This window comes from Ambystoma mexicanum, chromosome 11 (genome assembly GCF_040938575.1).
Source record: "Ambystoma mexicanum isolate Mex_15411 chromosome 11, UKY_AmexF1_1, whole genome shotgun sequence".
NCBI lineage: Eukaryota > Metazoa > Chordata > Amphibia > Caudata > Ambystomatidae > Ambystoma > Ambystoma mexicanum.
The window spans coordinates 811,556,839-811,571,333 of NC_090934.1; positions in this window are offsets into that span (position 1 = coordinate 811,556,839).

A 14,495-nucleotide genomic window follows, 5' to 3' on the forward strand; every position below is an offset into this window, starting at 1 on the left:
TTTAATGATCCTGTTCATCACCCTCTGAAATACAGCCGCTGCCGATGCTAGGTCGAACAGCATCCTGCGAAAGCAAAAAAGTCCAAAAGTCATGATGAACATTGTCAGAGTCTGGCAATCCTCTGCAAGTGGTCTCTGATGACATGCTGCTATATCAGGACGTGTACACATCACAGCATCTCTGACACTGTTCAGCATCTCTGTAATCATAGGCATTGAGAATTTATCAACCACAAGGTTGATCTTAACATCCCTGAGCTCCACACACTTTCTGATTTTTCCATTCCTCTTGTGTGCCACCACAATGGGGCTGAACCACTCTGCAGCCTCTAATCTCTTGATTGTGCCCCCTTCAAGAAGCCTCTCCACTTCATCTTCTATCTCTCCCCTGATCGATATTAGAATGTGCTTGAGCTTGTGACACGCAGGCTTAGTTTCTAACTTCAACATGATCCTGTGAGCAATGGAAACTGTTCTTGATTGCTGGCATTGTTGTGTACAAAAACACTGCTTCAATGCTCCTGGAATTAATTTTAATCCCCAAAACTGCTTGATCTGACCATCCTGATATGTCCATACCTTTATTTGCCACATATATGTTGATCACTGCCAACCTTCCTTTGTATTCCACCATCGTCTGAAACATTCCCTTCATGGCATTCCTAGATTTTTCATATCCTCGGGGTCCTTGATATTTGAATGTTTAAGTGAACCCTTTAGCCCACCTCCTGCAGTTTCTTCCACCTGTCCTCATCAAAATTGAATAAGGTGAGCAACTGTCCACCATTACCATCACCTGGAAACCATAAATCATAATCTTACAGGCGGGACACTTCTTTCGAGAATAATCTGCTTTGGCCTCCTGCACAACAATTGCCTGCTCATCATAATCTAAGCTTTTATCCTCTTCCTGGATGCACAACACATTCTTCTTCCTATGGCACATGACTGCAAAACGACCATTTAAGCCACAATTTGAACACTTTTGATTGATAGCAGGACACAATTTGGATCTGGCAAAATGACCTACTCAACCACATCTGTAGCATTTTCCTCTCTCACTTTCAGAGAACACCAAGGGTTTTTTTCTTTCTCTCCTCTACTCTCAGCGTCCTTATTTGGATCCTCCTTCTTTACACCGCTTTGATTGTTCTTTTTTTCACCAAGTTTAACTGACCCTGCTCCTTAATTGAGTCGCTTTTGCATGTTTCTGCCACGTCCCCTTTTTTTCTTCTCCTCTATGGCCCAAGAGCACAACTGTCTGTGCTATACTTTTTTTGTGATCGCTATTGCTTCCTCAAGGGTCGGATTCCCACATATCCACAACCTCTCTTGACAACTGTGTGGTTTGAATGAATAATAATTTGATCTTTTAGAAGTTCATCTTTCCCCATACTGACCGTGAATTCAGACAAGCACGCCAATGTCCTTAGAGCACTGACATACTCCTGCACCGACTCATTGTCTTGTTGCTTCCGAGTATAGAAATTGTAAAAATGAATTGCTATATTCGTCCTGGGTGCATAATTAGCGTCCAATTGGGGAAGAGCCTTCTGGAACTCATCCGAGTCATCTCCTCCTTCAGCGTCATTTTTTGGCAGTAACTTTCTGTATTCTTTCTGACCCTCTTGTCCAAGAGAGTGTAATCTGGGATCACATCACGGTCACCGCATTTTTAGAGTAACCCCTCAAAGCTCACACTAGAGAAAGTACAACCCACAAGGGTAAAGAGCCCAGCATTCCTCTTGCAAGCAGATCAACTTTCATTCTCACAAAAATACAAGTATGTGCCAGCAAAGAACTCTGCTGCCACGAAGTGCTCTGACCAAAAGAGCATAGGCAATGTGTTATAAAGGTGCACAACATCACAAGTGATGTACATCACATAGGTTACAATTCCAAGTAGCTGGTTGGTGCAACCCTATACACATATAGCCCTCTCTATACGGGATGCCCAGAGATTGGTCCCAGCATCTTCTGTCCATCTTCCTCCATGTAGGGATCTTCTTCTACCGTCATCAGGTACAATGCTCTAATTGGCAATTTAGTTACACAATTAATGATTCCATAGCTTCTACAGTGTACCTGGTACCAAGGACATGAGCAAGGGTATACTATTGAGGTCGTGATAACTTCTCAGAATTACATGAAACCCCACTCCAATCCCAGACACATTGCACCTCCTCAACTTTCCCACCTGCAGCTTAAATTTGTTACCTTCTCCCCTTGTCCCTTTCAGCACAAATCGCATGAGCCAATGATGGGGGTAGCATGTTACTGCTCTCTGATCTTCCTGATAAATCAGCCAATGTACAGTTTTATGGGTCTTGGGCTGGTCAGTATACTTGAATGTTTGTGTCCGGTGGCTGGGGGTCTTATGCTGCTATAACTTAGCAATATGGACTGGCGAAGCCCTAAAGCCCTCGCCACCCTTCTCGTGGGATAGCTCTTCAAAGATCCAGTCCAGCCCTGTCTTGGTCTTGCAGGGCACATTCCTTCTGGGTTACATGCACTAATGATATAACACAATGAGAAACTGTGTGTCTTCAAGAAATTAACCTTCTGCAGGGCTACCAGGGCTACGTGCAAACACTCATGCACATCCTTCTACCACTCAGGACGGATGTTATAGCACTGGTATAACTATAGCACTGGGCCTCAATTTCAAGATGGTGACTAACTTCTAAATTGGAGTTTCATTACACACGTGATACTAATACCAAAATTCAGTAACTTCGAACCATCATCCAACTCCTATGGGCGACTCCCTCCCCCTTCATTATCCTGGCTCCCCTACAGCACCTTCTTCTACAATCACCTTGTCCTAAACCACTGAGGGGCCTGGGACTTCAGCCCCTGCTCCACAACATTAGCAACATTTGCTTCTCTGCTGGGGCCATTCCTTTGTACTCAACTGCACCCAAATAATTGTTCCAGTACTGCGTCCAGTCACTCCAGGATGTAGTCGGTGCCCCCGGGTTCGGCAGGAACATTTCTGGAGGATGTACAATCACCTACATCCTCTCACCACTGCTACAGTCCATGATCCAGAACCTGCACTCTCTCATAGATTGACAATCAAGGCAGTGCACAAACCACCAGTGCCCCGCAGACAAAGTTCCTCCTGTGCCACCTCAACAATTAATGTTTTGGGAAATGTATTGGCCATTTGATAGAAAGATGATGTTATTCAGTGCAAATTTAAGCATTTCCACAATAATTTGGCTGAACTTATAATGCAATGCTGATTTATCTTTGAACCAAAATAATACTGTTGCTAAGGCAAGTTCATGTCGGATATTGCTGTAGAGGGCCTTGGCATCAAAGGTTTCTAGATGGTAATGTTCATGCCACATGATACCTTCTAAAGTTTTTAGAACATCCATCAAGTCCCTAGTGTAGGATTACAATTTGAATGCTTGTTCTGTTAAGATGTGTGTCAATGCATTTTGATAGGAGGGTTCAGTCACCCAACCTATGCCTGACATAATAAGCCTTATGTCTGGAATCTGTGTGAATTTTTTGGGCACTTTGGCCAGCAAGTGTATAGTAGGTATTCTACCCGGTGAGTGTAATAATTCTTTCTCATCTTTATTCAGGATACCATAATTGAACCATTTCTCAGTCATTCTAAACATTTCTTTCTGAACTAATTTTTTGGGGTGAGAGTCCAGTTAGAAGTAAAATCCTGGGGTTTGTATGTGTTTGTCTGCAGCAGCTATATCGTCTGTGGTATTCATTATGACTATGTTGCCGCCCATTTACGCAGGCTTGATAACTATGTTATTGCTTTCTTTGATGCTGCTGTGTGCTGATTTTTCCTCTGTGGTAAGATTGTCAATATAGTGTCTGGGATTCCTCTGTAGACCGATCAGATCTTTAGAGACCAAATGAAAGAAAGTGTCTATATGGTTGTTTTCCGAACAGGGCGGCAGAAATTGGGATTTTTTCTTTAGATCACTGGGACATGGTAGGTGATACTCTATATCCAGGTGTCCAAGTAGTACAAAGACATCTAGTGCGTGGCCTTCTTCTAAGGACAATAATAGTCTTGTATTTGCCAATTCACTTGGGGCCTCATTATGAGTAGTGCAGAATGGGTTTAACGGCGCTGGTAATGGTGCCGGCACCGTTAAACCCACTCCGCACTATTACGAGGTCCCCTCACGGAACCCGCTCTGGACGTCTGGTTTTTCCAGACATCCATAGCGGGTTGCCCGAGGGAACTAGGGAGCTAACACTGGGGGCTCGAATGGGAATGGGGAAGGACCGGGCCCGGGTTCCCTGAAGGAGGAATTACCGGGCCCTCCGAATTCAAATGGCCCGGTAATTCCCCATTCAGGGAACGCGGACCTGGACACGATTTTGGAGGCAGCCATGGCGCTAATAGCGTCATGGCTACCTGCAAAGTCGTAATGAGGCCCTTGGTGTCAGTGTGCTTGGTATTAGTGTGTTGTCCTCATCTGTTTTGGTAAACTCTTTGTTATGAAATAACTTTTTCAGTTGCAGGATCCTAGTGAACCTGTATAGATCAATATATATATCAGTTATGTTAGCTGATTTTATAGGTGAACCTGCAAAGCCCTTGTTGAGAATTAGTTTTTCACTATCTTTCAACTTATAGTTGGACAGGTTCAATACGAGATCCAATTGATTTGATAAAAAATGTCAAAGATTTCGATTCTTTGATCTTGTTGTCATGCCATGTTCTGCTTCTCCTCAAGCAGTTTGCATTACCCTTTCCTTGCTAACCTCTCTTGCACTTGTGAAGTATCTATCTCTTGGACAGGGCGTTTTGAGAATGTTACTTTTTTCCTTGTCAGGTTGCTGGTCTCTAAAGAATTGGCTTTTTTATTGCATTTTATTTTAACAGCAAAGTTAGTACACTTGTGGTGAGCATCAGGTATCTGTGTTCTGCTTTCTGATGTTGCCCCTTTACTGCTGTCACCATTGCTCTCATGATCCGAGCTAATGGGTGATGTATGTGGAGTTTTATTGATTGCTGTTTATCCAGAGCCATATTTATTCTGAAATGTATACAACCTTACTTCTTTATTATCATGTTCCTCCCTGAATTTCTTTTTACTTTTTTCATTTAAATTTCATCTTTGTGTTGTGCTACATATCGGTTAAGTATCTCAAAATGTGTCTGTTTAGCTTCAGGTAAATTGATGTATTTCAATTTGAAAGATATGAGTTTGTCCGCTAGTTTTTAGGGGAACTTTCTCAGTTTGCTCAATATGCATTTTGACCATAATAATGGAACTGTTCTTTACATGTATCTCCCATTTTGTACTGAGTTCATCGTTGTCTTCGTCAGCTCTGTTCGGAAATACACAAAGTCATCAGGAATCTACCAAAAGTGGGAAGGTTACGCGCCAAATGAAATTGTAGCAATACACAAGATCTAGATGTTGAGTTGTCAATTATCAAAAACTAGCTGGGGTACCCTGCATTGCCCGTGTACTGATTGAGTGGTGTTCCCTGGAGGATTTTGCTCTTGTCTTCATGTCAGCGAATCTTGCATCAGTTTGCTCTAGCATCTGAATTACCCTGAAGAAAGTTGCTCTTATCCTCTGGGCGGCAAGTTGTGCTGCTGTCCAGAAGCTCTTGATATTGATTTTCGTTTTGCATCAGATGCAGATTTTCGAAGTGATGTTTGTTTTTTGTGCAGCATGTTCCAGTCACTTAATGGCTTCAGCATATTTGAGAAAATGTCCAAGAAAGATTGATTGTGCTCTCTTCTTGTGAATGAACTTAAGTACTTAAGTAAACTGTAGCCTTGCCATTTCCCATATTTGGAGTTGCATGATAAATAAAATGTAATTCTTTTTTAATTCTCTTTAAAAATGCTTTAATGAACACTTTTGAACTGTATACAGTAGTAATCCATTTCAAAGGAATAACCAACATATCGAACATTTTGCTTCAGACGCATTTCCAAATTGTGCCTCCTTCTTGTACCTACTGTAGTGAATCGGGTGAACATCAGTAAATGAGGATTACGGAGTGCATTCTTTGCATCCAAACATAAAATACAATCTTGCACCAGACAAATGCGGAATCCATACAAAAATGTGGTGGCAGTGAGTTTAACGGTGTGGATTTGTATAGCCGCACAATCATACACACACAGACAAAATTGTTTTTCCAAATATGATTTTTGCATCCAAACATAGACTACGATCTTGCCACGGACAAAAGAGAAATGAATGTCAAATTTGGTAGACATGTGTTAAACGGTGTGGATTTGTATAGCCAGACAAACATACACACATACATACATACAGCTTTATATATAAAGATAGATTCAAAGACAGAGGTTACAAATTACGACACAATGAAGTATCAGTGATTAAAGCAAAAGTATGTAGTATTGAGGGTTCTGGTAGCAGGCACATGTAGCAGAGATGATGCTGGAGGCAAGTATATATAAAAGGAAAGTTGCTTTATTAAGTTTCAGGGCTAGTTGGGAAATGTGAGGCAGGAGCTAGATAATTTGCATCCTCTCTATTCAGATCTCCCATCCTGAATCCTTAACTGCCATCCTTGGAATCTTTATGTACTGTGAGGTTCCAAGTTACAGGACTACATTCTACTGCCTGCATTGGTGCCCACAACACAAGACACATACTTCAAAGCAGCAGATAGAAAATGTTTACGAATGCCTTAAAACAAGCCAAATAAGACAACAAACCAGTTGGTCTGGTTTGTAACCACATTCTCTGCACAAAATCATCAGATTTACAATATACTGCTCAAATATTGGAACATTCATAATCTAGATAGTGACCTCAAAAACTGTATCACCAACAAACCAACTATGTTTTTCACCAAAGCCCAGCATATTGGTAACTTAATTAGTCCCAGTTGTTTTAACCACCTGAACAACAGAACTCAAGCCACTTGGCTGACAAAACCCAAGGTTTTTTTAAATGTGACATATGTCCTTTTTGGAATTTCGCTTTGGATAAAACCAAAATATATGTGGCATGTAACAACAAACCAATACAAGTTAAGGGCTATCTGAATGGTAAGTCTACTTGTATTATCTACTGGATCGTATGCATGTGCAAAAACTTTACAAAGGCAGCACAAAACGGGAGCGATGCTTTAGGATACGTGAACACCTATATGCCATTAGGATGCAAAACACTCAGAATCCACTTGCCAACCATTGGTTTAAGTAACATTTGAATCATGAAATCAACGAGATAAGATTCTTTGGTATTAAGAAATTGAATTGAGGAATCAGATGTGGTAACAGGCTCACTGCTATGAGACAGAAAGAGGCCAGACTAAATTTTGAATTGCAAGATATCAAGGATGGTAACCCATAATCACAGTCTTATTTAACCCATTTTATCATTATCACAAATGTCTGTCTGCCAAAATAAGCTATGCACCATCTTTCTGTACTGATCCATGCCATTGCATGTATTTTAGATTTGTCACTGTGGGTCTACTATATATTGGACAGCAATTACTGATGCTAATGTCTGGAAATCTGTCTCCCCTTTTTTCTGTTTGCACGTTGATAACTGACATTAGTGGCATGGTGAACTTGCCATGGGATCTGTGAATGTAGAAAACCAGGAACTTGTGCCATCATATAGAACAACACACAAAATGTATACAGGATGGTAAAGTCATCATCCAGCACCAATCGATCTGCCTCTAACAGGCAATGTCCCAGTAGGCCACATAACCTGGGACAGTTCAGTGTCACAGTGCCCTTATAATTGGGACAACTATGAATCCATCACAAATTATATCAGATATGCAATTCATAAATAACAAACACAAACACGTTTTTCCATGTCATCACTGGTCACAAACCAAACACCAGTAGCCCAACTTCCGAGCAGCAGTTGTCTAACTTAATCCTGTGCAGAATCTTCATATCCAGACTCCTAAAAGTACCTGGTCCAGTTCTATCTCAAAGCCATGCCATCACCTTATTCTTATGGGCATCTTTAGGTTCTGGTCTTAGAGATAGCAAGACATCGGAGATAATAAGATTTCTTGGATCCATGACTAGTTCTCTCAATGATTTATCCACAATAGGATGCATCTTAAGTTTGCTGCATTGAATAGTCCCAAAAGGACGGGTTTTGGGTTTAGAGGAAGCTTTATAGGTCATGAGAGTTAAGATAGCTCAGCGGGTTCAGTGCTCGCTGCTGCTATCTGTGCGTGATCTGTAGGTTGCAGGTTTGAATCCCGGCAAGGCCAAATCAGCCTTTCATCCTTCCGAGGTTGATAAATGAGTACCAATTTCGGTTGGGTGATATTGTATGTAAATATGTGCTCTGTAAAGTGCTTTATTAAGGCGCTATATAAATAGCTCATCATTATCATCATGAAAGGGGAAAAGATCTCACTTCAGCATCCACTACGGACTGCCAATCACAAACGTTTCCAGTAGTACATATAGAGGGGAAATAAATATATGGGGGTGGAGGGGTGCAACTCCACGGTTTCTGGAACCAGTGATTTTAAAATGTTTAAGGCATCTGGCTCGGTCTGGCTCGGTCTGGCTACTCTTATCCTTAGTCATTGTCATGTCAGAGACCTGTGCAGATAATTGGCAGCCAATATTGACTGTTTCAGCGAACCAAGATGTCAAAGTCGTGACAGTTTCTACTTTGAAAACGTTATTCTGCAATTCTTTCCTTTACTAACTGCCATTGGGCGAGAGGCAGCTTCTACTCAGCAACATAGTCCTTGTTTGAATCAAGACTTACAGTGGGGGCCATATTACTTGTCTCTCTATTATCAGCATGTGACAGGGGTGAGGTCATGGTCAGTGGAGATAAGGACTCAACACTAATACCCAAAACCGAGGAAAATCCATCTCCCGTTTGACTGGAAACCCCTGATTCTCCTCTAACTTGGAAGGATCCTCAGGTGTCCCTCACCCAGTAGCACACTAATGGAAGCTTAGTTTGGTCTTATGAGGATGTTTTTCTTACGAGCACTAGCTATTCTTCCCTCAGTTAGTCGAATACTGTGTGAAGTAGAAATTTCACCCACAGTTCCCTGTCTGCTCAACACCATATCCAGGTGGAGCAGCTGCAAGATTGCCCACAGGACAAATAGTCTCCACGTTTAATGGAGCGTGAACACCCGGCGGTAATTTCTGCTGAGCTGAAAGGAAAGGAACAATCCTATTGCTATTCCCAACAGCCTGAAGCATCAAAGGAGCCACGTTGCACTCACCAGCCTCAGAATGATGTACCTATGTAACCAGCATGGTGGGCAGACAGAGAGGGGTTCAGGAGAGCACCAAGCAGGGGGGCGTAAATGGCAGCGGATGACGGCCAGCAACTCCACTGCTCCATTCCTCTACTTTCCTCTTCTTTCCACCTTCCACCTATTGGAGCACCCCAGAACAGGTTGAAGCCAAGCGCAGCAACTCAGCTCCAAAGGCAGTAGTAACCTCGAGGCTGCACTGTCTCCCCGCTCTGCTCTAACACAAATGCAATCAAACACAGTAGACGAAAGGACCTAGGGTCTGCGCCAAGCTGTGTCACCGGTGAATGGCCACTTCAGATGCACTGCGACCATGATTTTGTGGGGCTCTTTAAATTTAAATGAAAGTACGGCACAGTATGAGAGGTGCAGGTAGAGCATGGGATGCTATCATGCATGCCAATTGGAGTTATTTGAAACCTTCATCTTTTGCCTATTTCATCTCACCTTTCCTATGACTTCCTAATAACCTGAACACATTATATGGCAGAAGATAGGAGCACAGAAAGTATAGCCAACCCGCTCTTCTGCTTTCCACAAAACCCACAGCAGTTTTCCATTTCATTGCAATACTTTAAGATTACTATGCACTTGCTCTTAACATTTACTTAACATTAACCTCACTCACTTTGTAATACTGATATCAGCATGTACCATGTGCAATCATGCATAACCCATCTAAGGAAGAACTTGATTTAATGGCACAGAATGCATTTCTACTTTTGTTTTTCTTGTCTGTTTGTTTGTTGAATGGTTCTCAACATGATTATTATGTCACAGAATGTGATTTTGTAGAGATTTATGTTTTATGTTACCCAAGAATTCTAACACAATCCTAAGGAAGAGCTAATATTGAAACACGTGTTTGCTAACTGTAAACAAAAAGGCAATACTCATTTGTGTGCTCATTGGTTAACTGTCACAAGCCATTATTTTTGTGTTCATCTTACAACTATTATTGGCCAATTTGGCCACAAAGACCTATTTTTGCTTTGTTAAAATATCTCATGCTTTAATCTAAGCTATGTATGGAAATCTACCAACACACTTGAAAATGCAGCATAACTAATTTACGAGTATGTGTCTTTAATGTTTGGAGAAGAGGCGCAAGGTGAGACCAGTAGTATCTCTCTCTTTTATGTGTTAGGCATTGCCTTTTTGAGTTGACCTTATTTTTTGGGAGCGGGCATTGTTGGTATTGTTTACCCATTGACAAGTGGAAAGAAAAACTGTGGGCAAAATGTAGTTGAAGCTTTTACATGTTTTGGGCAGAATTTATCCTGACAGCAACAGCCTGTTAAACAATTCTTGATAAATGGAAACCCCTGGTGGTAATACTGCTTTTATGTAAGATATATGCAAATAGTCACAATTATTAATTACATAATTAATATAGCAATACAGGTTGGAATTTATCTCCACTAATGTCTTTAAGAATTGACCTTTGTGATTGATGTGTTCAATTTTGGTGATTTTGTTCACCCATTGACAAGTTCTCTTAGGGTGACTTTAACCATCCCTCTCCAACCACTTCTCAGAAACCTGAACTTCAGTATGTTCTTGGTGACCACGTTCCCACTCCATCCATAACCTACCAACACACACTGGAGGAAACTCTTTGAATCTCTTATTCATCTCCATCTCTCTCTCAGACAATAATACTACCACCCTCTCACTTCTCCACACCACTTGCCTCCCCTGTTACTGAAAGGATATGCAAACCTTCTACCATTCCTCCCTTTCTCTGTGACTTACAGTTCTAACTCTCCCCCTTCACAGTTGATGCCTCTTCGGCTAACACTGTCTTCTCCAGCGTTTAATCCCTGCTATATGACTCCTTCTACTCTCATTTCCCACTCCTAACTTTCACCCCTAAGTCTCAGTATCCTCAACCACAGGTCACCCCCTTCATACGCTCTCTCCCGACAGACATGCATCGGCTGCTGCACATATGCAGTCATACCCACTTGCATGAGCACACAAATCTACCTCTCTTCCCTGAATTCTCTCAAGTCCTCTCTTGATAGAGCGATATCAGATTTCTACCTCACCCTAAACTCATTCCTCACTCTTCCTAAACCCATGACCACTAACTGTACTTTTACAGCTAATGTACCTGAATACTTTGTGGCAAACATTTCCAAAATCAGAGACTCTCTTCTGGCCTTCCTCACAGGTCCTCTTCCTACATTGGCCGTGTGTGGTGTGGCTGCTTGTTTGGTCTTTATAATGCAACCTTACTTACTTTACTGCTATAGCTGTTTGAAATTTGAAATTGCAGTATTCCAAATACTGTTTTGATTGTCCTGCTTAGTGCAATTTGAAGTGCTTTATTTTATGAATAAAAGCTTTATTAGGCTGACATTATTTGATAATAGGACAGGGAACCATCATGTGTAGAAGAATGAGAGAACCGTCCATGGGTTTTGAAAGAGCATAATCTCCAAGAAACAGCAACCTTGGTTGCAGGGGACTCCCATTTAAGAGGAGGAATATGTGACAAATCCAGGGTATCCATACCTTACTTGGAGTAACTCCCCCTTTGGGGACAAGCACTCCTATTCCCATGAGGAACTCCCTATGAGAGAAACACCATCCGCTTATATAGGAATTAATATGCCTACACTTACTGGTATTGACTTCAACAACCAGTAATATGATTCCCATCTCCTTGGCTTCAGGTAATGCTGTATATGTAATGCCCCTTTCAGAGTTGGCGGCAAACTTAAAGAAACAAAGGGCCTCATTATAACTGTGGCGGTAAGGCAACAACGGTGCCGGTAGTGCTAGCGGTGCCATTGTTACCATGCCACCACATTATGAGTTCTGTTTGCAGGGGCCGCTCTTCACGCCTGGTCAGAACAGGCGTGCAGAGCGGCACCCGCAAGCAGAACAGGATGGTAGCTACGGTACCGTTATGAATGGTACCGCTGCTACCATCCTCCCCATTCCCATTGAGCCCTATGGGGGCTCAAATGGGAATGGGGATGTACCGGCTGTGGGTCCTGAGGAAGGGAAATTACCGCCCCCCCCCAAGGTCGCCCCCCCCAAGGTCGGAATGGCCCAGTAATTCCCCTTTCGCAGGACCCGGAGCTTGACCCGAGTTTGGGGGTAGCCATGCCCTTAATAAGGGCATGGCTACCTCCAAACTCGTAATGAGGCCCAAAAACCCCAAGAGGGGGGTAGAGAACCTTATACAGAGGAGAGTCTTTGATGAAGGACTGACCTGGGTGGTCGGAATGCTGCTGGGATGCAGTGTCAGCAGCAGCATGAGAGAATCAAAGGAGCAGAGATGCACTTAAGTAACTGCTGCATGGACGGGGTCTAGAAGACCATTCCACTTGGTTGCGTGACCATGGGGTACCCGTGGTGGGTTTAGAGCCCAAAAACAAATGTCAATGCCAAGGCCTCCAGTCCACCTGCATGCATGAACACTTCCGAGAGTGGCAAGTTGAGAAATGGAGATGGTCAGGGGAAGGGGGAGGCAACTGGAAAAAAGTGAAGTGATTGAGAATGGGGGTTACAGAAGCCTGAGATACTCGAAGTGTGAACATTTGCGAGGGCCACAAGTGTTGTCAAGTATAAGGAATCACTAGTGTCTGGAGAGCCCTATAAGAGACACTGTGAAAGGAGGCAATAGAATAGAAACTGGAGGATTAAAGGAGAAACCATAATAAGTGGACAAAATGGGTTGGGACAAGGATATCATGAGGATCCCTACTGAGAACCCCTTTAGAGGAACTTTAAAATCAAGTAGTAGAGAGGTTTCAACCAAATATAGGAGAAATCACAAGAAAAGTATAGGAGTTGTAGAAAGAATACGAGAAGTAGCCCTATGTTTAAACATGCTAAGACCTAAAACCTATACCACAAATCACAGAATATCTTGAGGAGTGTGCAAGGAAGATTAAGGAGCTTCCTTTATTGACTTTACATAAAAGCTTTTTTTTTTCATTGGAACTAAGAACATTACCCTGAGAAGAAGCCTAGTGAGATTGGCCAAGGGAAGCCTTAACCAGAAAGTACAGTTCTCTGGTCTTTAGGTTATTTTTACAGCCAGATAGAATTATGCCAGATAGAATTAGGTTTTGGGCAGACGACATATTATTGTTTTTTGGTGGACTGACGAGTACCTGTAGTTTAGTTTGTTAGGCAGGGAAAATCCCCTTAGCAATAGTGATAGATAGTCCTTTTTTTATTTAATTTAATAAAGAACCATTTGAAATGTACTTAGTGCGTCTGACTCCTTCTTCTGGTTCGTCATATCCAGAATTTCTCAAACTCATCACTGTCTCTCATTAGCATGAATTACTTATCCTTGTTACAGTACCATAATGCTGGTCAGAGTACCTCATTACCCATGCAGTCCTAATCCTCATCAGAGTCTCTCATTATCCTTGCAACCCTCATCTTCATCACAGTCCCTAATTACCCATGTAACACTCATCCTCATCACAGTCCTTTATTGCCCCTCTAACCCTCATCCTTGTCACAGGCCCTCAGTTCCTCGACAAGCCTCATCCTTGTCACAGTCCTATATGACCCCTGAAACCGTCATTTCATCTCAATCCTTCATTACTTCTGCATCCCTCATCTTAATCACAATCCCTCAGTGCTCCCACAAACCTCTGCCTAATCACTACCCCGCACTACCATTTCATCCTGCATCCTCTTCCTGGTCCCTCATTGCCATGTGTATTCTTATGTCAGTCTCTCATTACCTTGCATATCATGGTCCTGATCTCTCATTACCAAACAATCCATCAAGTAATAGTTTTATTTCTGGAAATGCTTCATATAAAACAAAAAAAATCATCAAAACATAACATTTTTATCACAATTCAACAACATGCTTACATTAAGAAAAAGAAAATCATGTACTGGTGTCCTAAAATCCAGCATCGTATTTATACCAGAGTACAATAAAAGCACAAATATATATTGCAATCTCACTGAAGTGCTCATATTAAAGTGACTCTAATGCTAAAATAAAGTGTGGCATATGTAAATCTGTGATATTGTTCATCATTTATCTTACTATTTTCTCAAAACTGTGTTCAATTCCAACCAATTAAATACACCATGTACAATCAGCATTTGGTGGCAAGCAAACAAGTGATCAGTTCGAGTGCAGCTGTACATTGCTGGATACCAGACACCTGGCCCTGATTCACTGTTATGCTAAGCTGAATAGCTTCTTTTTTAATACAAAAATAAAATGTTTTATTGGTTAAAATAAACAT